This window comes from Dermacentor albipictus, chromosome 5, assembly GCF_038994185.2.
Source record: "Dermacentor albipictus isolate Rhodes 1998 colony chromosome 5, USDA_Dalb.pri_finalv2, whole genome shotgun sequence".
Taxonomy (NCBI): domain Eukaryota; kingdom Metazoa; phylum Arthropoda; class Arachnida; order Ixodida; family Ixodidae; genus Dermacentor; species Dermacentor albipictus.
In genome coordinates this window covers 138,701,436-138,717,239 of record NC_091825.1, presented here as the reverse complement: position 1 = coordinate 138,717,239, position 15,804 = coordinate 138,701,436, and the positions used below count along the sequence as shown (strand labels likewise).

Below are 15,804 nucleotides of genomic sequence, written 5' to 3'. Positions count from 1 at the left end.
GCTGCCGCTCGTAACGGGCCGCATCTACGTAGACAGTTTCTTTGTTGCTGCCGTATTTCTTTTGTAAATCTCGCGCGCGCCTGTTGCGCCGGCCGGCGTGATGCTTCGGGTGCATGTTCTTGGGCAACGGCGAAACGGCGATGCGCTCGCGAATCGGTATGGGTATCGCAACCTTTTCGCCCTGCTGTGTGTAGTAGCTGATGCCCAGCGTCTCGAGAATGTGTCGTCCGGTTCTGCTTTTTGACAAACGCTCGTACTGCGCGATGTTGTGCGCTTCTATTATCTCGTCTAGGGTATTGTGTAAACCCAGTTCGAGAAATTTATCCGTGCTGGTATTGATCGGCAATCCTATGGCACGTTTGTACGCCTTGCGGATGAGGCGGTCTAGTTTAGTGCGTTCGGCCACCTGCCACTTGAGGTAGGAGGCGACGTACTTTATGTGACTGGTTACGAACGCTTGTACCAGGCGGATCGTATTGCTTTCTTTCATTCCGCTATGTCTGTTCGTGATGCGTATCAGTAACCGGATAGTTTCATTGACCGCACGCTCTAGTCTGCGTACGGTTTCGCCGTTGTGGCCGTTGGCCGACAGGTGCAAGCCCAGTACCCTAATTTTGTGAACATGCGGGATGATGGTGCCGTCAGATGTGACTACTCTAATTTCTCTGTCGGCGTGCTCGGCTGCGGAATCGGAGCTCCTGGGTTTGCGACCCCTGCGCGTGGGTCTGTAAAGCAGGAGCTCCGATTTGGCCGCGGAGCATTCGAGGCCCGTGTCACGTAGATATTCCTGCACCGCGTCGACGGCCGCCTGTAAGGTTTGCTCTACGTGGCCGTCATTTCCCTCAGCAACCCAGAGCGTAATGTCATCGGCGTACAAGCTGTGGTGGAGGCCTTCTATCTCTGCCAGTTTCTGGGGTAATCCGAGAAGCACGACGTTAAAGAGCATGGGCGAGATGACAGAGCCCTGCGGTGTGCCCGTGCAACCTATGTCTATGTCTTGCGATTCCAGTCCGCCGATCACTATGCGGGCATGGCGACCCGTAAGGAAGTCCCGTACGTAGTCGTACGTTCTCTCGCCCAGTCCCAATGCTCGTATGCTTTCAAGTATCGCAGCGTGTTTTACGTTGTCGAACGCCTTTTTGAGGTCAAGACCGAGTATTGCTTTTGTGGATCGCGTGGGATTGTCTACGATGTGGTGTTTGAGTTGAATCATGACGTCCTGCGTAGAAAGGCCACGACGGAACCCCAGCATCGTGTGCGGCAGCATGTCTCGGTCCTCGAGGTAGTTGGTAAGGCGAGTGAGAACCGCGTGTTCCATGACCTTGCCGACGCAGGACGTCAGGGATATTGGTCGAAGATTGTCGATTTGTACCCGTTTGCCCGGTTTGGGGATCATAATTATGCGCGCCGTTTTCCACGAGCTCGGTATCGCGCCGGCATTCCAGCACCCGTTAATGTAATCCGTCAGCCGTTCTATCGACTCGTCGTCCAAGTTGCGGAGCGTTTTATTGGTTACGCCGTCCGGGCCCGACGCCGATTTTCTGTTGAGCTTGTGCAGTACCGCCCTCACCTCTGCTACGCTAAAGTCTTTATCTAGCTGCACGTTACTCTTCCCCGCGTACGCCGGATGCGAGACGGGGCTAGTTGCCTTGACGTAACGGGTTCGCACGGCTTCTAGAAAGTCCGCGGACGTGCCTTCGTAGTCGTGTACTAGCTTGTTAATCTTATGAGCGTGCGCTGATTTCGTCTCCTCAGGATCCAAGAGGTGCCGGAGGAGGTGCCATGTCTTGGCCATTCCTAGCTGATTTTCCATACCGTTGCACGTCTCCTCCCATTGCGTTTTGCATACCTGCAATGCGTGGACTTCTATGTCTCTGTTTAGCCGTGCTATGCGTCTGCGTAGCGTTCGATTGTGTCGCTGACGCTTCCACCTGTCCTGTAAGCTGCGCTTGGCTTCCCACATGTGTAGGAGTTTACTATCTATCACCTCTAGGTGTGCTTCCTGCGGTACTTCCCGCGTTGCCGCTTCGACATCCCTCCTGAGCGTCGCGGTCCAGCTCTCGATGTCGTCGATAGCATCGCTGCCGCGATTATGCTCCTTCCGGGCTTTGCGAAACGCGTCCCATTCTACCAGCCGATAGTGGTTGCCCTTGGTGCCGTCCCGATGACCGTGGTGATGGTAGTGCGGTCCCACATCGACCTGGATCTCGATCACCGAATGATCGCTACCCAAGTCCTCCTGGGTGTTATGCCACCGCGCGCCAGCGACGTTCTTCGTAAACGTAAGGTCGGGCGAAGTGTCCGCACATACGCTGTTGCCCTTGCGTGTGGGCGCGGAAGGGTCCGTAACGAGCTCCAGCCCCTCATTCTGCGCGTCTTCCCACAGGCGCTTACCCTTCGGCGTTTCGTATTTGTACCCCCACGCCGCGTGAGGCGCGTTGAAATCACCCGCGATGATTAAGGGCCTGTCGCCGGCTGCCTCGCACGCCTTTCGCAGTAACGTGCTAAAGCGGTGTTTGCCTTTAGGTCTACTGTACACGTTCAATACAAACAGACCGCGCCCTTTCGTCGGAATAAGCTCAATCAGCACGTGCGGTATTCTAACGTTCTTGAGTTCGCGTTGCGCCACGGTGAGGTTGCGTCTCACTAGCGTTGCAGCGGCCGGCGGTGCTCCCGCGGTCACGGCCTCATCGATCGCTTTGTAACCGGCCAGCTTGACCGCGTCATTGGTTTCTTGTAATAGGATTACGTCAGGCCGTTCCCGGTTGCGTAGGAATTGTTGAAGATGCCCCCGTTTCCTCCTGTACCCCCTGCAGTTCCACTGCCAGATTGTGAACGTGTTCTGTGTGTTACGCGGTCGTGGGCGTTGTGTTTGTGTGGTGTGTTGAGCCATCGTGACTGTCCGCATTATTATTTGCCGTCCGGCTGATCCTGCACCTCTTCGTCCGGTATCGGCCTAAGGCACGGTTTCCCAGTCGTCCGTACCGGGCGACCCGCTGCGCCCGGGAGCCGCATTTCAATATTGTCTATGCGCGATTGGAGCGTCGCAACCATTTGAGTGAGTTGTGCTATTGCACTGCTCAGCTGTTCGGTTTGCGCGGTTTGCTGAGCGATTGCGCGGTTCAGTTGCGTTGTTTGATGCGCTTGTTGCGTCATCATCGCGTCTACTTTGTCTTCGAGTCTGTCGACTCGCTCGCGGAGTTTCTGCTCGCGCGTTTGCAATGTGGTCTCGGTCTGTTGCGGGTCTAGCGCCTTGCGTTTAGTAGGAGCGGGTTGTGCGTCCTGCGCCTCCATGACTTCCTCCGCGCTCTCGACCGTTCGAGCAGCTGCGTCTGCGGCGACTGGTTTGGTCAGAGGAGGAGGAGAGGGGGTTGCTGGGGCCCCTTTTAACGTGGTAATTTCGTTCTTTAGCCTAGCATTTTCCTGCTGTAGTGTTTTGATGACGGCTTCTAACTGATCCAGTCGCTTCTGTAACACGCTTTCTGTTCCGTAGTTGCTACTCTGAGCGCTACTGCTGCTTCTAGTTGCTCCGGGGTTTCTATTAATGGCAGTCTCGGTTCGCGATAGCGGCGCACGAGGTGCGCCTCCGGAGGCGACCGCCGCCCAGCTCACCTGTGGGGGGTTGGATCCTCGTCCATCTTCCGCTGCAGCTGCATGGCTGGCACGGGCCGTCGACCTGCTGCGAGGCCTCACCGAGCGGGGGCGGGAGCTGGTGCGAGAGCGGGCTCGAGAACGAGTGCGGGAGCGAGTGCGGCTACGTGCACGGCTCTCCCTCGAGGCCGAGCGGCTGTCGGCGCTAGCTCGTCTCTGTGTGGGGCGTTGTCGGTAGCTCTCCTCTCTGCAGTCGTAGGTGCTGCTGCTGGCGTAAGCGGCCTCAGCCTCCTCGCGCATTCTGCGTTCCCATTGTCGTCGCTTGACTAGGTACGGCGTCTTGTACCTGGCTTTGCACTTGCGGTCCCCGGTAAGGTGACCCTTCCCACACAGTTGGCACACCGGCTCGCACCGATGGTCGTCGGGTGGGTTGCTGCATCCGCAACCGCGGCACTTTTTGTCGTTCGGGTTGGGGCACACGTCGGTCCTGTGTCCCAGACGACCGCACTCGTAGCACATGTCGATTTGTTTCTTGTAGAGAGAGCACCTCATCAACATCCCGCCGTAGTTCACGTAACGGGGCACGTAGTAGCCGTCAAAGAGGATGACCACGTTGCTCGTGTTCCCCATGCGCTTGGCATGCAGGACGTTCGGGTTTCGCTGGTTCACGAGACTTCTCACGACGTCCGCCGGCTTTTCGTCTAGCGATATGCCCCTGATAACACCTTTGGATGTGTTCTCCGGAGCCGCTCTGTAGGCGCTTGCTTCGAACTCGCGGTCGCCAATGCGCAGCTTGCAAATGCTGCCGTATCGTCTAGCGCGATCTTCTGACGGAGTGCTCACCACTATCACGTTTTGGCGCTCATTGAGACAAACGCTGTCCTCCTCAGCTGCCTCGCGTCCCACGCCTGCTGCGTTGCGTATGCAGCAATGGACGCGGTCCTTCTGGTACTTCGACACGTTGATGCCGTCCCGGGGCCGCACGATGATCTTGTAGTCGTCCGTGGGTAGGTTGGGCATTCGGCTCGCCATGGTGATCTTCCGCACGTAGTGCGTCGCTTGCTTTATAGACGCCGCCTTCTTGGAAGACGCTGTCGCGGCTTGCTGGTTCGTCGCAGGGTCGGCGTCTCCCGCCGCCTTCTTGGTGTTACGCTTGATCTCGCACCATCCCTGCTGTTCTCCGAGCTCCGTCGGCGATATTTCCTCCCCGTCGACTTGCACGACTTCCATCTCGGAAGCCGACGCAGCGGATCGGGGCTCCGCTGACGCTTAGGCCTACCGTGCCTTGTCTACCAGCCTGGCTGTCGTGCCGACGTGGCGACGCGGAAAATCTTCGTAAAGTGGCCGGAAAACGGGCTCACCTGCCGAAATCTGGTATCTAGAGAGTCCGTAGAACTTTCGGAAGCAGCTGGGAATACCGTGAACAGGATAGTTGTAGATAATTCGCCGAAAAGCATAGAAAATTTGCGGAGCCGGTGCGACGCGCGTCCGCACTCCGTGGCCCCCTAGCGGCTTCCCCCAGCTGATATGGAGTCACTATAGATTGATGTCCTCTTGTCGTCCAATAAGGCCATCGCTATTGCAGCCTGCTCTGCGATCTCAGAGGACGTCGTCCGAATCGAGATTGCGTTTGTTATTTGCCTTTCATGATTTACGCTAACTACAGCGAAGGCCTGTCCGTCGGCGTAGCGCGCTGCGTCTACGAAACTGTTCTCCGAAGCCTGTTCACGAGCCTTTTCCAGGAGACCCTTCGCGCGCGCCCGACGTCCTCCTATGTTGTGCTCTGGATGGACGTTTCGTGGGATCGGGGCGACAATGATGCGGTCCCGCTGCTCTCGAGGGATGCTACAGAACTTTGGTTTGATTACTGTGGAGGGAATGCCCAGCTCCTGTAAGATGTGTCTTCCAGCTTGCGTAGTGATAGCCTGACGAACTGGGCCCTCTCCTGTGCTTCCGCTATTTCCTCTAGCGTGTTATGCATGCCAAGTTGAAGTAAGCGTTCCGTGTGAGTGTATATGGGGAGGCCGAGAGCTCTCTTGATTGCCTTCCTGATTAATGCGTTGAGCTTATCCCGCTCCGATCTTTGCCAGTTGTGCATAGCCGTGACGTAAGTGAAATGACACATTACGAACGCATGTACCAATTTCACGAGGTTATCTTCTCCGAGGCCTTGCTGCCGGTTGGCTACTCTTCTGATTAGTCTGATGGCATTGTCCGTCTTCTTAGTGAGTCGCAGCACTGTATGGTTGTTTGAACCATTCAGCTCTACCATCATGCCGAGAATCCGGATAGCATCCACCCTCGGAATTTATCCTCCGTCGTTTGTGCGCAGTTTTATGTCGCATTCAGTGAGTGGTTTCCACGCCTTTGGTTTCAGGCCTCTGCGCTTGGGTCGATAAAGTAGCAGTTCCGACTTGTGCGGTGAGCACCGAAGGCCCGTGGACTCAAGGTATCTCTCGGTAGCATCAATCGCCTCTTGCAGGGCCGTCTCTACCTGTCCGTCACTACCTCCCATACACAAGATGGTAACGTCGTCTGCGTATGTGGTATGACTGATACCGTCGATAGCAGAGAGTGCCCTGGATAGTCCAATCACGATGAGGTTAAAGAGGGTTGGGGATATGACTGCCCCTTGTGGAGTCCCCTTAGACCCCAGCTTGATCATGTCTGAAGTCAGGTCCCCGATCTTAAGGGTGGCTTCTCTGTTTGACAGGAAAAATCTCGTGTAGGAAGGAAAGTGCTTCCCTAGGTTAAGACTCGAGATTGTGTTCAAAACGAACGAGTGAAGAACGTTATCGAAGGCCTTTTCCAGATCTAGACCTAGTATGGCTCTCGTGTCCCGCGTATTACAGTCAATAATGTGATGCTTGATGAGCTTCATCGCGTCCTGCGTCGACAGTCCGACCCTGAAGCCGATCATGTTGTGTGGGTAAATGTCGTGGTCCTCCAGGTAGCGTGAAAGCCTGTTTAGGATTGCGTCTCAGCAAACTTCCCCACGCACGATGTGAGCGAAATTGGGCGGAGGTTATCGAGGCTGGGTGGCTTGCCTGGCTTGGGGATGAGAATGGTGTTGGCCGATTTCCACATTTCCGGGACTTTACCGCTGCTCCATGTTTGGTTAATGATGTCCGTTAGGTATTCGATGGACTTCTCGTCCAGGTTCCGTAGAGCTTTGTTTGTGATCTTGTCCGGACCCGGAGCCGATCTGCCGTAGAGGGCATGGAGCGCCTGCCTGATCTCCTCAATCCCGAATTCTGCGTCGAGCTCGGGGTTGTCGGAGCCTTCGTAGTCAGGGGAAGGTGGTGTAGGGCCCGATGCGACTGATAGGTACTTCACTAGTTTGAATAAAATTTCATTGCTCGAATATTCTCGCTTTGCTGTGTGTAGGATTCGCGCCAGTGTGTTGCGTTGGTTGGTTTTAGTGTTTGTCTCGTCGAGGAGATGCTTTAGGAGGTTCCAGGTGCCCCCGTTGCGCAGCTGCCCGTCGATCGAGTTACACACCTCATCCCATTGTTGTTTAGAGAGGGCTCTGCAGTGTTCCTCTATAGTTTTGTTGATTTCCGATATCTTTTTTCTTAGCCTGCGCTTGAGCCGTTGTCCTTTCCACCTGGCGAGGAGCGACTGCTTGGCCTCCAACAGGTGAGCCAGACGGCTGTCCATCTTTTCCACTGGAAGATCGGTACAAACCTCTTTGGTAGTAGCTTTGATGTCTTGTCTAACCTGTACAACCCATTGTTCGAGGCTAGGCTTCATCACATTCTCCGTTAGCTCTTCCCTAACTTTGCGAAATTTGTCCCAGTCTGTGTACTGGAACATACGCTGTCTCTTCTGCTCGACTTGGAGGTGCGTGGCCAAGATATAATGGTCGCTACCAAAGTCTACCCCGAGGTTCGTCCACTTGACGGCTGCATTGCTCCTGACAAAGGTGAGATCCGGTGTCGTGTCACGGCTCGACGATGTTCCGCATCTGGTGGGGAACGCTGGGTCCGCGACTAGCATCAAGTTTAGGTTTATAGCCTCACGCCAGAGTTCCTCCCCCTTGTAAGTGTTATATGGGTAGCCCCAGGTGTGGTACGGCGCGTTGAAATCACCAGCTATGATCAAAGTGGAGTCGCGCGCTAGTTGCGTGGCCTTGGTGATTAGGGCTTTGAAGCGTTGTGGAGCTTTGGGACTACTGCAGACATTCAGGATGAATATACATTCGCGGTTAGTTGGGCTAGGAATTATCTTTATCATCATGTATTCGACTTTACTTGCGGTCATGTTAAGGTCGTGAGTGATGTGGGTCAGCTTGTTGCTAATCAGTACGGCGATCCCCCGTCCTTCTTCGTGTTTTGCTACGGGCTTGTAGCCAGACAGCGTGACGTTAGATGTTAATGTTTCTTGTAAAACGATGACATTTGGCTTCTCTGCGTGTAAGCGAACATATTGTTGCGGGGGAGCCCTCTTGGGAAGGAAACCCCTGCAATTCCATTGCCACATTCTGAATGAGCTAGTTTGAGTGGCTATCGTATTGCTCTTGAGGTGCTGTCCTAACCTTTGGAGGGCCTACCGCTCCCGAGCTGTTACTAGTCGATGCTGTTGCTGGGAGTGTAGGAGCTTTAGGTACCAGCACAGGTGCTACAACGTTTTCTAAGAAGGATTCAACTTTGCTGATCCGCTGATTAGTGCGCTCCTCCATGGACGCCATGTTGGTGTGGAAGAGCGAGAACTTTTCATTTATCTGCTTTATGCTGTCACTTAGAGCAGAGGGCAACTCGCGAATCTCCGATTTGGCCCTGCCTGGTGCTCTTTCTTGCTCGTTAGCGATTGCCCTCTTCTTAGCGGGCCTCTCTGTATCGATCATCTCAACCATGGAGACTTCCATTGGCTGAGGAGCTGCCGGCTGCTTATCCGTATCGCTCTTCTGAACCATGGGGACTTCTATTGGCTGGGGAGTGGCTGGCTGCCCTTCAGCCATGACGGTTTGACTGCCCTCCTTAATATCGGCAATTTCGGTCATCAGTCGAGCTATCGTGTTCTTCATCATCTCGTTTTCGCGCTCAAGTTGTGCTAGTCTGTTGTTACCTCTATCATGCTCTGGCGGTGAGCCCCGCGTTACCTTTTCCGGCATTCCTCGAACTCGGTCGGCCCAGGTTGGGTAGCACTCGGGTCGGCGATCCCTGGAGCAGGACCTCGAGCAGGACCTGAACCGGACTTGACTGCCTCGGCGCCGGGATCCGGAGCGACCCCTGGAGCGTGATCTGGTCCTGGTTCTGGAACAAGAGCGCCCTCTAGACCGAGAGCGACTTCGTGGGCTCCCTCTGGAGCCAGAGCGTCCCCTGGATCGGGAGCGCCCCCTAGGCTCTTGCGGTGGAAGTTGCTCGAAGTGATGTCGCTGCTATGTGATGTTGACGAAGCCTCACTTGTTGAAGCTTCCACCGTGGCCCTCTCCCATCGCCTCCTTCTGACGATGTACGGGATCTGGAATCTCTCCTTGCACGTTTTGTCCGCCGTAGGGTGTGGGCTCCCGCACAACCCACACTTTGGCGTGCACTGGTGTTGATCGTCCGGGTTGACTGCCCCACATCCTCTGCAGGTGGATTCTTCGGGAGTCGGGCAAACGTCGGCACGATGGCCGAGTTTGACGCACGCGTAGCAAATGTCAACTTGTTTGCGATAAAGGGAGCATTTCACAAGGACTGGGCCATAGCGTACGAAGTTTGGAACCTTGAGTCCATCGAAAGCAATGATGATTGTGCCTGTGTTCTTAATTCTTTTGACCGCCAAGGCCAGCGGGTTTTTCTCGTTGACGATGCTACGTTCCAGGTCCGATGGACTGTCGTTGAGGTCGATGTGTCAGATTACCCCTTTACACATGGTGTGCGGGGCGGCCTCGTATGCACTGATTTCAAACATTCTTCCAGCCACATGAATTGCCCTGATTCTTGTGTATATTGAAGCGTTGTCTCGGTTGGGCGTGCTGGCCACCAGAATGTTTTGTAGTATGTTAGGACAATGATGTCCAAGCTTATCTGCGTAGGGGTAAGACCCGCCGCTTCCACGATCGCCTTGCCGATCACGGTTGGTCCTGCCTTGGCAATATTCAGCCCTCCGCGGGGCCGAATGATAATTTTGGCATGTTCCTTGGTCATGGGAGGCATCCGTGACGCCCTGATGATTTTGCTCTTGAGCTTATCTCCATTTTCCTGAGTTCTGAGTGAGGCGCCGGCGTTACGCCTATTCCCCCATATGCCGCCGCTAGGCCGGTTTGCAGAGTCCGCCTTGGCGGACATACGCTTCGAATCTGCCGACTGCCATCCAAATTCTGCTGAACATTCTTCAGGAGGAAGCTTCTCCCCTTCAACCGTCATCTGCATAGTTACTGAGATCTCAGAATTCTTGCTCCAGCTACACTTGGTGACGCCAATGGGCGCTACGCCGGGCTAGGCTTGTCGTTAGGGCCAGAAAGGCGGCGACGTAGTCCGAGCACAAAAACGTTCATAAAATGGAAGAGGCCACCCACCGGAGAAAGTCCGATATCGATGTGATCCTCTTTCCCTTAGACGTGCGTTGGTCACAACATGATGGAGATTAGAGGCGAAAATCTTGCCAAAATCATTCAAGAGAGCAGGAGCCGAGATGGAACCCTAGCGCTTGCGACCGTCGTCTTCTTCTTCCTCCAACTGAGTGATTGCAATATGCAACGCACAAAAAATTGTTATGTTGAGTGTAGGATCTATAAGCACAAGAGCGATTCTTTAGAATGATGGCAATAATTTGTGTCTACCTCAGACGAGGCACATAACGTCACTAGTATCCACAAGCAAAATAAATTCTACTTCACCTCCACGTCTTCTTTTCCCTCTCTGTCTCAATAGCGTCCAATGTTCTTGCTCGTGTAGACAAAAAACGAGTAAGTTCTTGTCTTACTCTAAATCAGCAGTGTAATATTTAGCCTTAGTGATGTCACTATTACATTCAAGAAGGTCTATATTTGCCTAATAACTGAGGCACGTGTGCCAATGAGAAATGTATATGGAACTTTGAAACCTATACCTAGCAGTCACCGGATAAAACTTGCTTAGCATCGAAACGAACCTTCGAGATCGGGCGCACGCAAACCTGTGATCCCGTCCGAACGAGCGGTCATTAGGAGATCGTTAAGTAACCGACACAAGGCACCTAACCGTCAGCTCTAGCACATTACGAGCAGAGATATAGCGTTACCAGGAGTAAGAGTATAAAGCAAAGTTGGAATTCGCTTGACTTAGTTGTCAACAACAACAAAAGAACACTGTAGTGTTATGCCCCGTAACTATCGGCAGCTATTACGCCAATGAAAACTAACCACTCTCATTTTGCCTCTTGAAAGCACACGTGGTTAACCGCGCGTTCGATCGTTGTTAGACAAGCAGCACGTGGTACTCTTAGCGAAAATTAATTTAGTGCAGCAGGCACGACACACCAGGGGTCCAGCGCAATCGGCCGCCCTCTGGCGTACCTGTTTTTCAAAGTTCATACTCGTTTCTTTGAAACGTCGAAATGTCTCGGGCGAGCGCTTAAAGTAACGTAATTTCCGACAATGCGCTTAACTAACCCACGCGCTCGTAATTTTGCCCAAACATCACTTTCCACGTACTCTATAATTTTCAGTACGGCGAGGAGACTTCATTATTTGAATAGGCTGGAGCGATTTTCAATGTCGCACTTTCGGCCGATAGCTTTACGATTTCAAGCAGACCTAATTGACCCACCGACCTCATGGTAACATTACGGTGGTCATCTGCTCATAGCAGCTTATACATTTATTAAGTACAAAGACTGCTTTGAGAGAGAGGGCATTTTCAATGTAACCTCACCCTAATACAGGCAACAAAACAGAGCTAGTGTCAGACGCTGTGTCCTTTCCACAGAGTGTCTATCCTGTCCACAGAGTGTCTATCCTGTCCACAGAGCATATGTTCTGTCCACATCGTTTCTTCCCGCCCATATTCCACGCGAAGACACTACATGATGCGCCAACTGGCCCTGCAGTACGTCAACGTTTCCCAAAAAATAGGGAGATGCATAAATGTTTACCGGATAGAAGTTTCTTGCATGATGGTTTTCAGGTGTGTGTGAAGGGGAGTTTACAATTCAGTAAGTGTAATAAAATAAAAATTAGAACATGAAGACATTCAAATTATAGGGTTTAGCAGAGGCTGGTGGATCATGAAAAGCGCTGTAAGCACAGTAAACACAGGCGCAACCTTATGGTTTGAGGGTGAATTTCAGATGGATGTTCCAGGATTATCCTTTCTGACAGAGATCTTGCTGTCCAACTGGTCCAACTGGCAACCACAAATCTTACTACTGAGCAAGCCATTATTTGGCGGAGGAAATGAAATAGCGATACATGGTTGAATTGACGTATTTTTTATCATAGAAAAACCGGACAGCGCAGCCATGCTCTTTCCCATATGAAAGTTCTACAGTGTTATAATACATTGAAGCGCAGCGTTAACAGGTACGCGTAATAGAGATATCTTCCTTGTACCTTAGCTTGCTACTACAACTACCATAATTATCATCAATTTCATCCCACCAACATAATTTATCTGCCTTCCTCGATAGCTCTTCCCGTCCGTCACACTCCGTCTTACCAGGTTACAAAAGTCTGGCATTGACACTCCTAATTTACCGGTCAGCACGGAGCAGGGGCCCTATAACGTAAAACTATTCCAATATGTTTTTATTCCAATCTCCTGACGTCAAATTTGCGTAATCGCCGACGAAAGCATCGGGCGGTCACCCACAGGGTTGTCTGAACAGACCAATCAAACGCTGTCCTCGTTCATAGGAGGTCACTTTTGTTTCCTTGAAAAACGAATGAGATTGCCTACACTGAGCGGCTTGTCTTATCTAATTGGCTGACAAGAGGCGAGGAGCACGCTCAAGTGGAGAATGATTTGACGGGGCCGAGCCACTGCACTGAAAATCGATAACCGGATTAAGAGGGTGATGCCGGCATCCACGATTGGTCCGCTTTCCTTTACTTAGCTTGAGGTGGCTGGTCGAAAATCGTGGCGGCGTGCAACGGAAGCTCAAGAATGACACTAAAACGAATGCTCAGCAAAGAAGAGTTGGCAGAGCGAGGTCGTAAACGTGCCGAAAGCGCTCGAAAAGGTTACATGGTCACGCAAAAAGATTTATTGTACGAAAATAAACCGATGCTCTCCGGCAGGTGCGAGTAGCCAGTGCCTGAGCGAATGGCGGCAGCCATCTTTTATTCCTTTCGGAACGGGGCAACCTGTGGCTACTCAGAAGAAAATTTCGTTTTTTTTCGGCATATAATGCTTCTTTAATGCGAACACGTCACTTTGACGCAGTGAGTTTTTGCAGTTTTGTGACGTCGCGTGACAGGCAGATGAAGTGGGTGCAGCCCGAAAACATTTTACCAATAGCCGAGGGCTAATGGCGAAAAGGCGTCAAATCAGAAATAACTTTTTCTTGTGTTCGGTCAAATCATGATAATCAGCGTGTACACGTATATCAGATGGGGAGCTATCGCGGTTTTCGTGACGCCGAGTGATGGACAGGTGAAGTGGGGATGGTCCGAAAAAGTTTTAACTAATCGCGGAGGGCCGCCTGCAGAAATGGAATAGAAATGTTTGGAATAGTTTTACGTTATCCCTTAACGTTGCACCGATCATTCTTCTTTCCATAGCTTGTTGCGTCGTCCTCAATTTCAACAGAACCCTTTTCGTAAGCCTCCAGGTTTCTGCCCCAGTACTCACATAAGGGGCAGAAACCTGGAGGCTTACGAAAAGGGTTCTGCTGAAATTGAGGACGACGCAACGAGCTATGGAAAGAAGAATGATCGGTGTAACGTTAAGGGATAAGAAAAGAGCAGATTGGGTGAGGCAAACAACGCGGGTAAATGACATCTTAGTTGAAATCAAGAAAAAGAAATGGGCATGGGCCGGACATGTAATGAGGAGGGAAGATAACCGATGGTCATTAAGGGTTACGGACTGGATTCCAAGGGAAGGGAAGCGTAGCAGGGGGCGTCGGAAAGTTAGGTGGGCGGATGATATTAAGACGTTTGCAGGGACAACATGGCCACAATTAGTACATGACCGGGGTAGTTGGAGAAGTATGGCAGAGGCCTTTGCCCTGCAGTGGGCGTAACTAGGCTGCTGCTGCTGCTGCTGCTGCTGCTGATGATGATGATGGCGCCCCAGCTCTCGTAAGTCCAGTCAGTAAATTAGAAGCGTTAACATGTAGATACCTAAGAAGATAGAGGGAACAGCCCTGGAGTAGAGTGACTATGACACCAAAGGAGGCAGATTAAACCTCAACGACCGCAGCAGCTTCAGAGTCGATTGTGCCAGAGCAAGGGGGGTTATACTATATATAATACGGTGCGCGAGTTCGGGTTGCTCTACGAAAATTTATTGCACACACCGTGTGACCTGCATATAAAAATATGCAGATCCCACGCACTGTGGGAATCGATGTAAGCGAAAGCTTTGTCTGCTGTTTGCGTTCATTGACGTTATTTGGTGGTGACATATTGACGGCATGCGACAGTCGTGACGGGATGTGCAATGTTACCTTACCTGCTCCACTCGACGCTTTATGCGAGCCTTCGTCTCGTCGGCACTAAGTGCACGCTTGGGCGCCATTCTGAGTTGTAGTGTTGTAGCTCACAAAACTGACTCCCCTCTGTCTATCTCTCTCTTTCTCTCTATTCACTCGCTAATATGCTCCCCTCCTCCTTCCTCTACTGTCGTTGCTGTTGTGGGGGAGTACGGAGACAAGCGCGGCAGCTTCTGCCCAGCATTCACAGCATTCACGAAGGAATTAGGCCAGCAATCGGCGACAGGCACGGCCACGATATCGGGCAACATGCCGTGGTGGCACATCGGGCGAAATTATGCTGTGTTCAATTTAGCGCCGGTCGAAGAGAAGTACGTACGGCCGCGCGGATCCCGTTAGTGCTTGCTTGGGCGCACAACTGAACAATCTATGCTTGTCAGCTGGTTGAGCAGTGAAAGCTGTGCATGAAACTGTGGTCAATATTGTCTCCGGACAATGCTGTGTGGCTATCGTCACCAAGCTGTTCCCTTTTTCGTGATGCTTCATTCAATCTATCTGACAGATCAGGCATATATATGCCACCTTGAACGTTGCCAATTTCAACAAAAAGTGCTCTTAAATGAATCATGCCATCACACATGCTAAACGTGTGTGATTGACACGCTAAACGTGATACTTGTTTCCTCTAAACGAGGAAAGAAGCAAGACATTCTTTTACAACTTATAAATACGCATTTCTACACAAAGCCGAAGAATCTCCCATAGTTCAAGCCAAGCCTTAGCCGCAACACAATAATTGAACAGAACTAAATAAATGCCTGAATGACTGATGAACAAATCTAATTTGTCCTGCTGTGTTAGAAATTTTCATCCATTATTTCACTGCTGTGTATGACGCTTTGCTAAATAACAGTTATAACAGTTAGACACTTTTCATAGTATTGCAACCCGTGCATTTCAATTCAGACACGGCAATTACTTTCGACTGTATGCTGTCCGCCCGGCTGTAGCAAATAGCTGGCGGCTGCATTCCCGCAACGGCGAACAAGCTCACTTCTATACTAGAGACGCAAGCAAAGCGCTCTATCCGAATGCACGGCAACATCTCCACAATATAAAGACAATTTTGTGTGTGAAGTCACTTCGAACACGACAAGGATCCGAGAGCGTACCTGACTTCGTTGCAATGGTTCATCAGTCACGGATGTAATGTCGCTTCCGTAGTGACGGCCAGCTGCTACAGCGTCAATTTCAATAAAACTTCGGTTAGGGCTACATGGTACATAGCATTTTGAAGATATAAAGAGTTTGTTTGGCGTTTGCGATGTTCATGCAGTGTAGGCCCACACACCAGCTTCGTCGTAGCGCCTACAGTTAAGTTCACTTGAATTGGTGATTACAGACATGATACGAAACCTGATAGTGGCTTCATGGATGACATTTGTGAATGTTTATCATCAGAGTGTTGAACTTGCTTTCACCTTTGCGCATGCCATCTATGTCATCCATGTCGTCTATCATCTATCTCATCTATGTCATCATCAACCCTCATCACACCTTTATGTCCCCATTCTCCCTCCCCCTGTGTAGAGTAAGCAGGCTAGAGCGCCTTAGCTCAGGCCGACCTCTCTGCCTTCTTCCAATTAAATT

The 15,804-nt window shown here is 51.7% G+C and overlaps 1 protein-coding gene across 1 annotated transcript in view; it reads right to left on the bottom strand.

Annotated features, from left to right (window-relative positions):
• Positions 1 to 15,380, bottom strand: part of LOC139060593 (uncharacterized) — a 30,207-nt gene extending 14,827 nt beyond the window's left edge. The window contains exon 1 of the mRNA XM_070539738.1: positions 15,327 to 15,380. The gene's annotated coding sequence lies outside the window, so the exon portion shown is untranslated. The remainder of the gene's footprint in view (positions 1 to 15,326) is intronic.
• Positions 15,381 to 15,804: the final 424 nt, after the last annotated feature.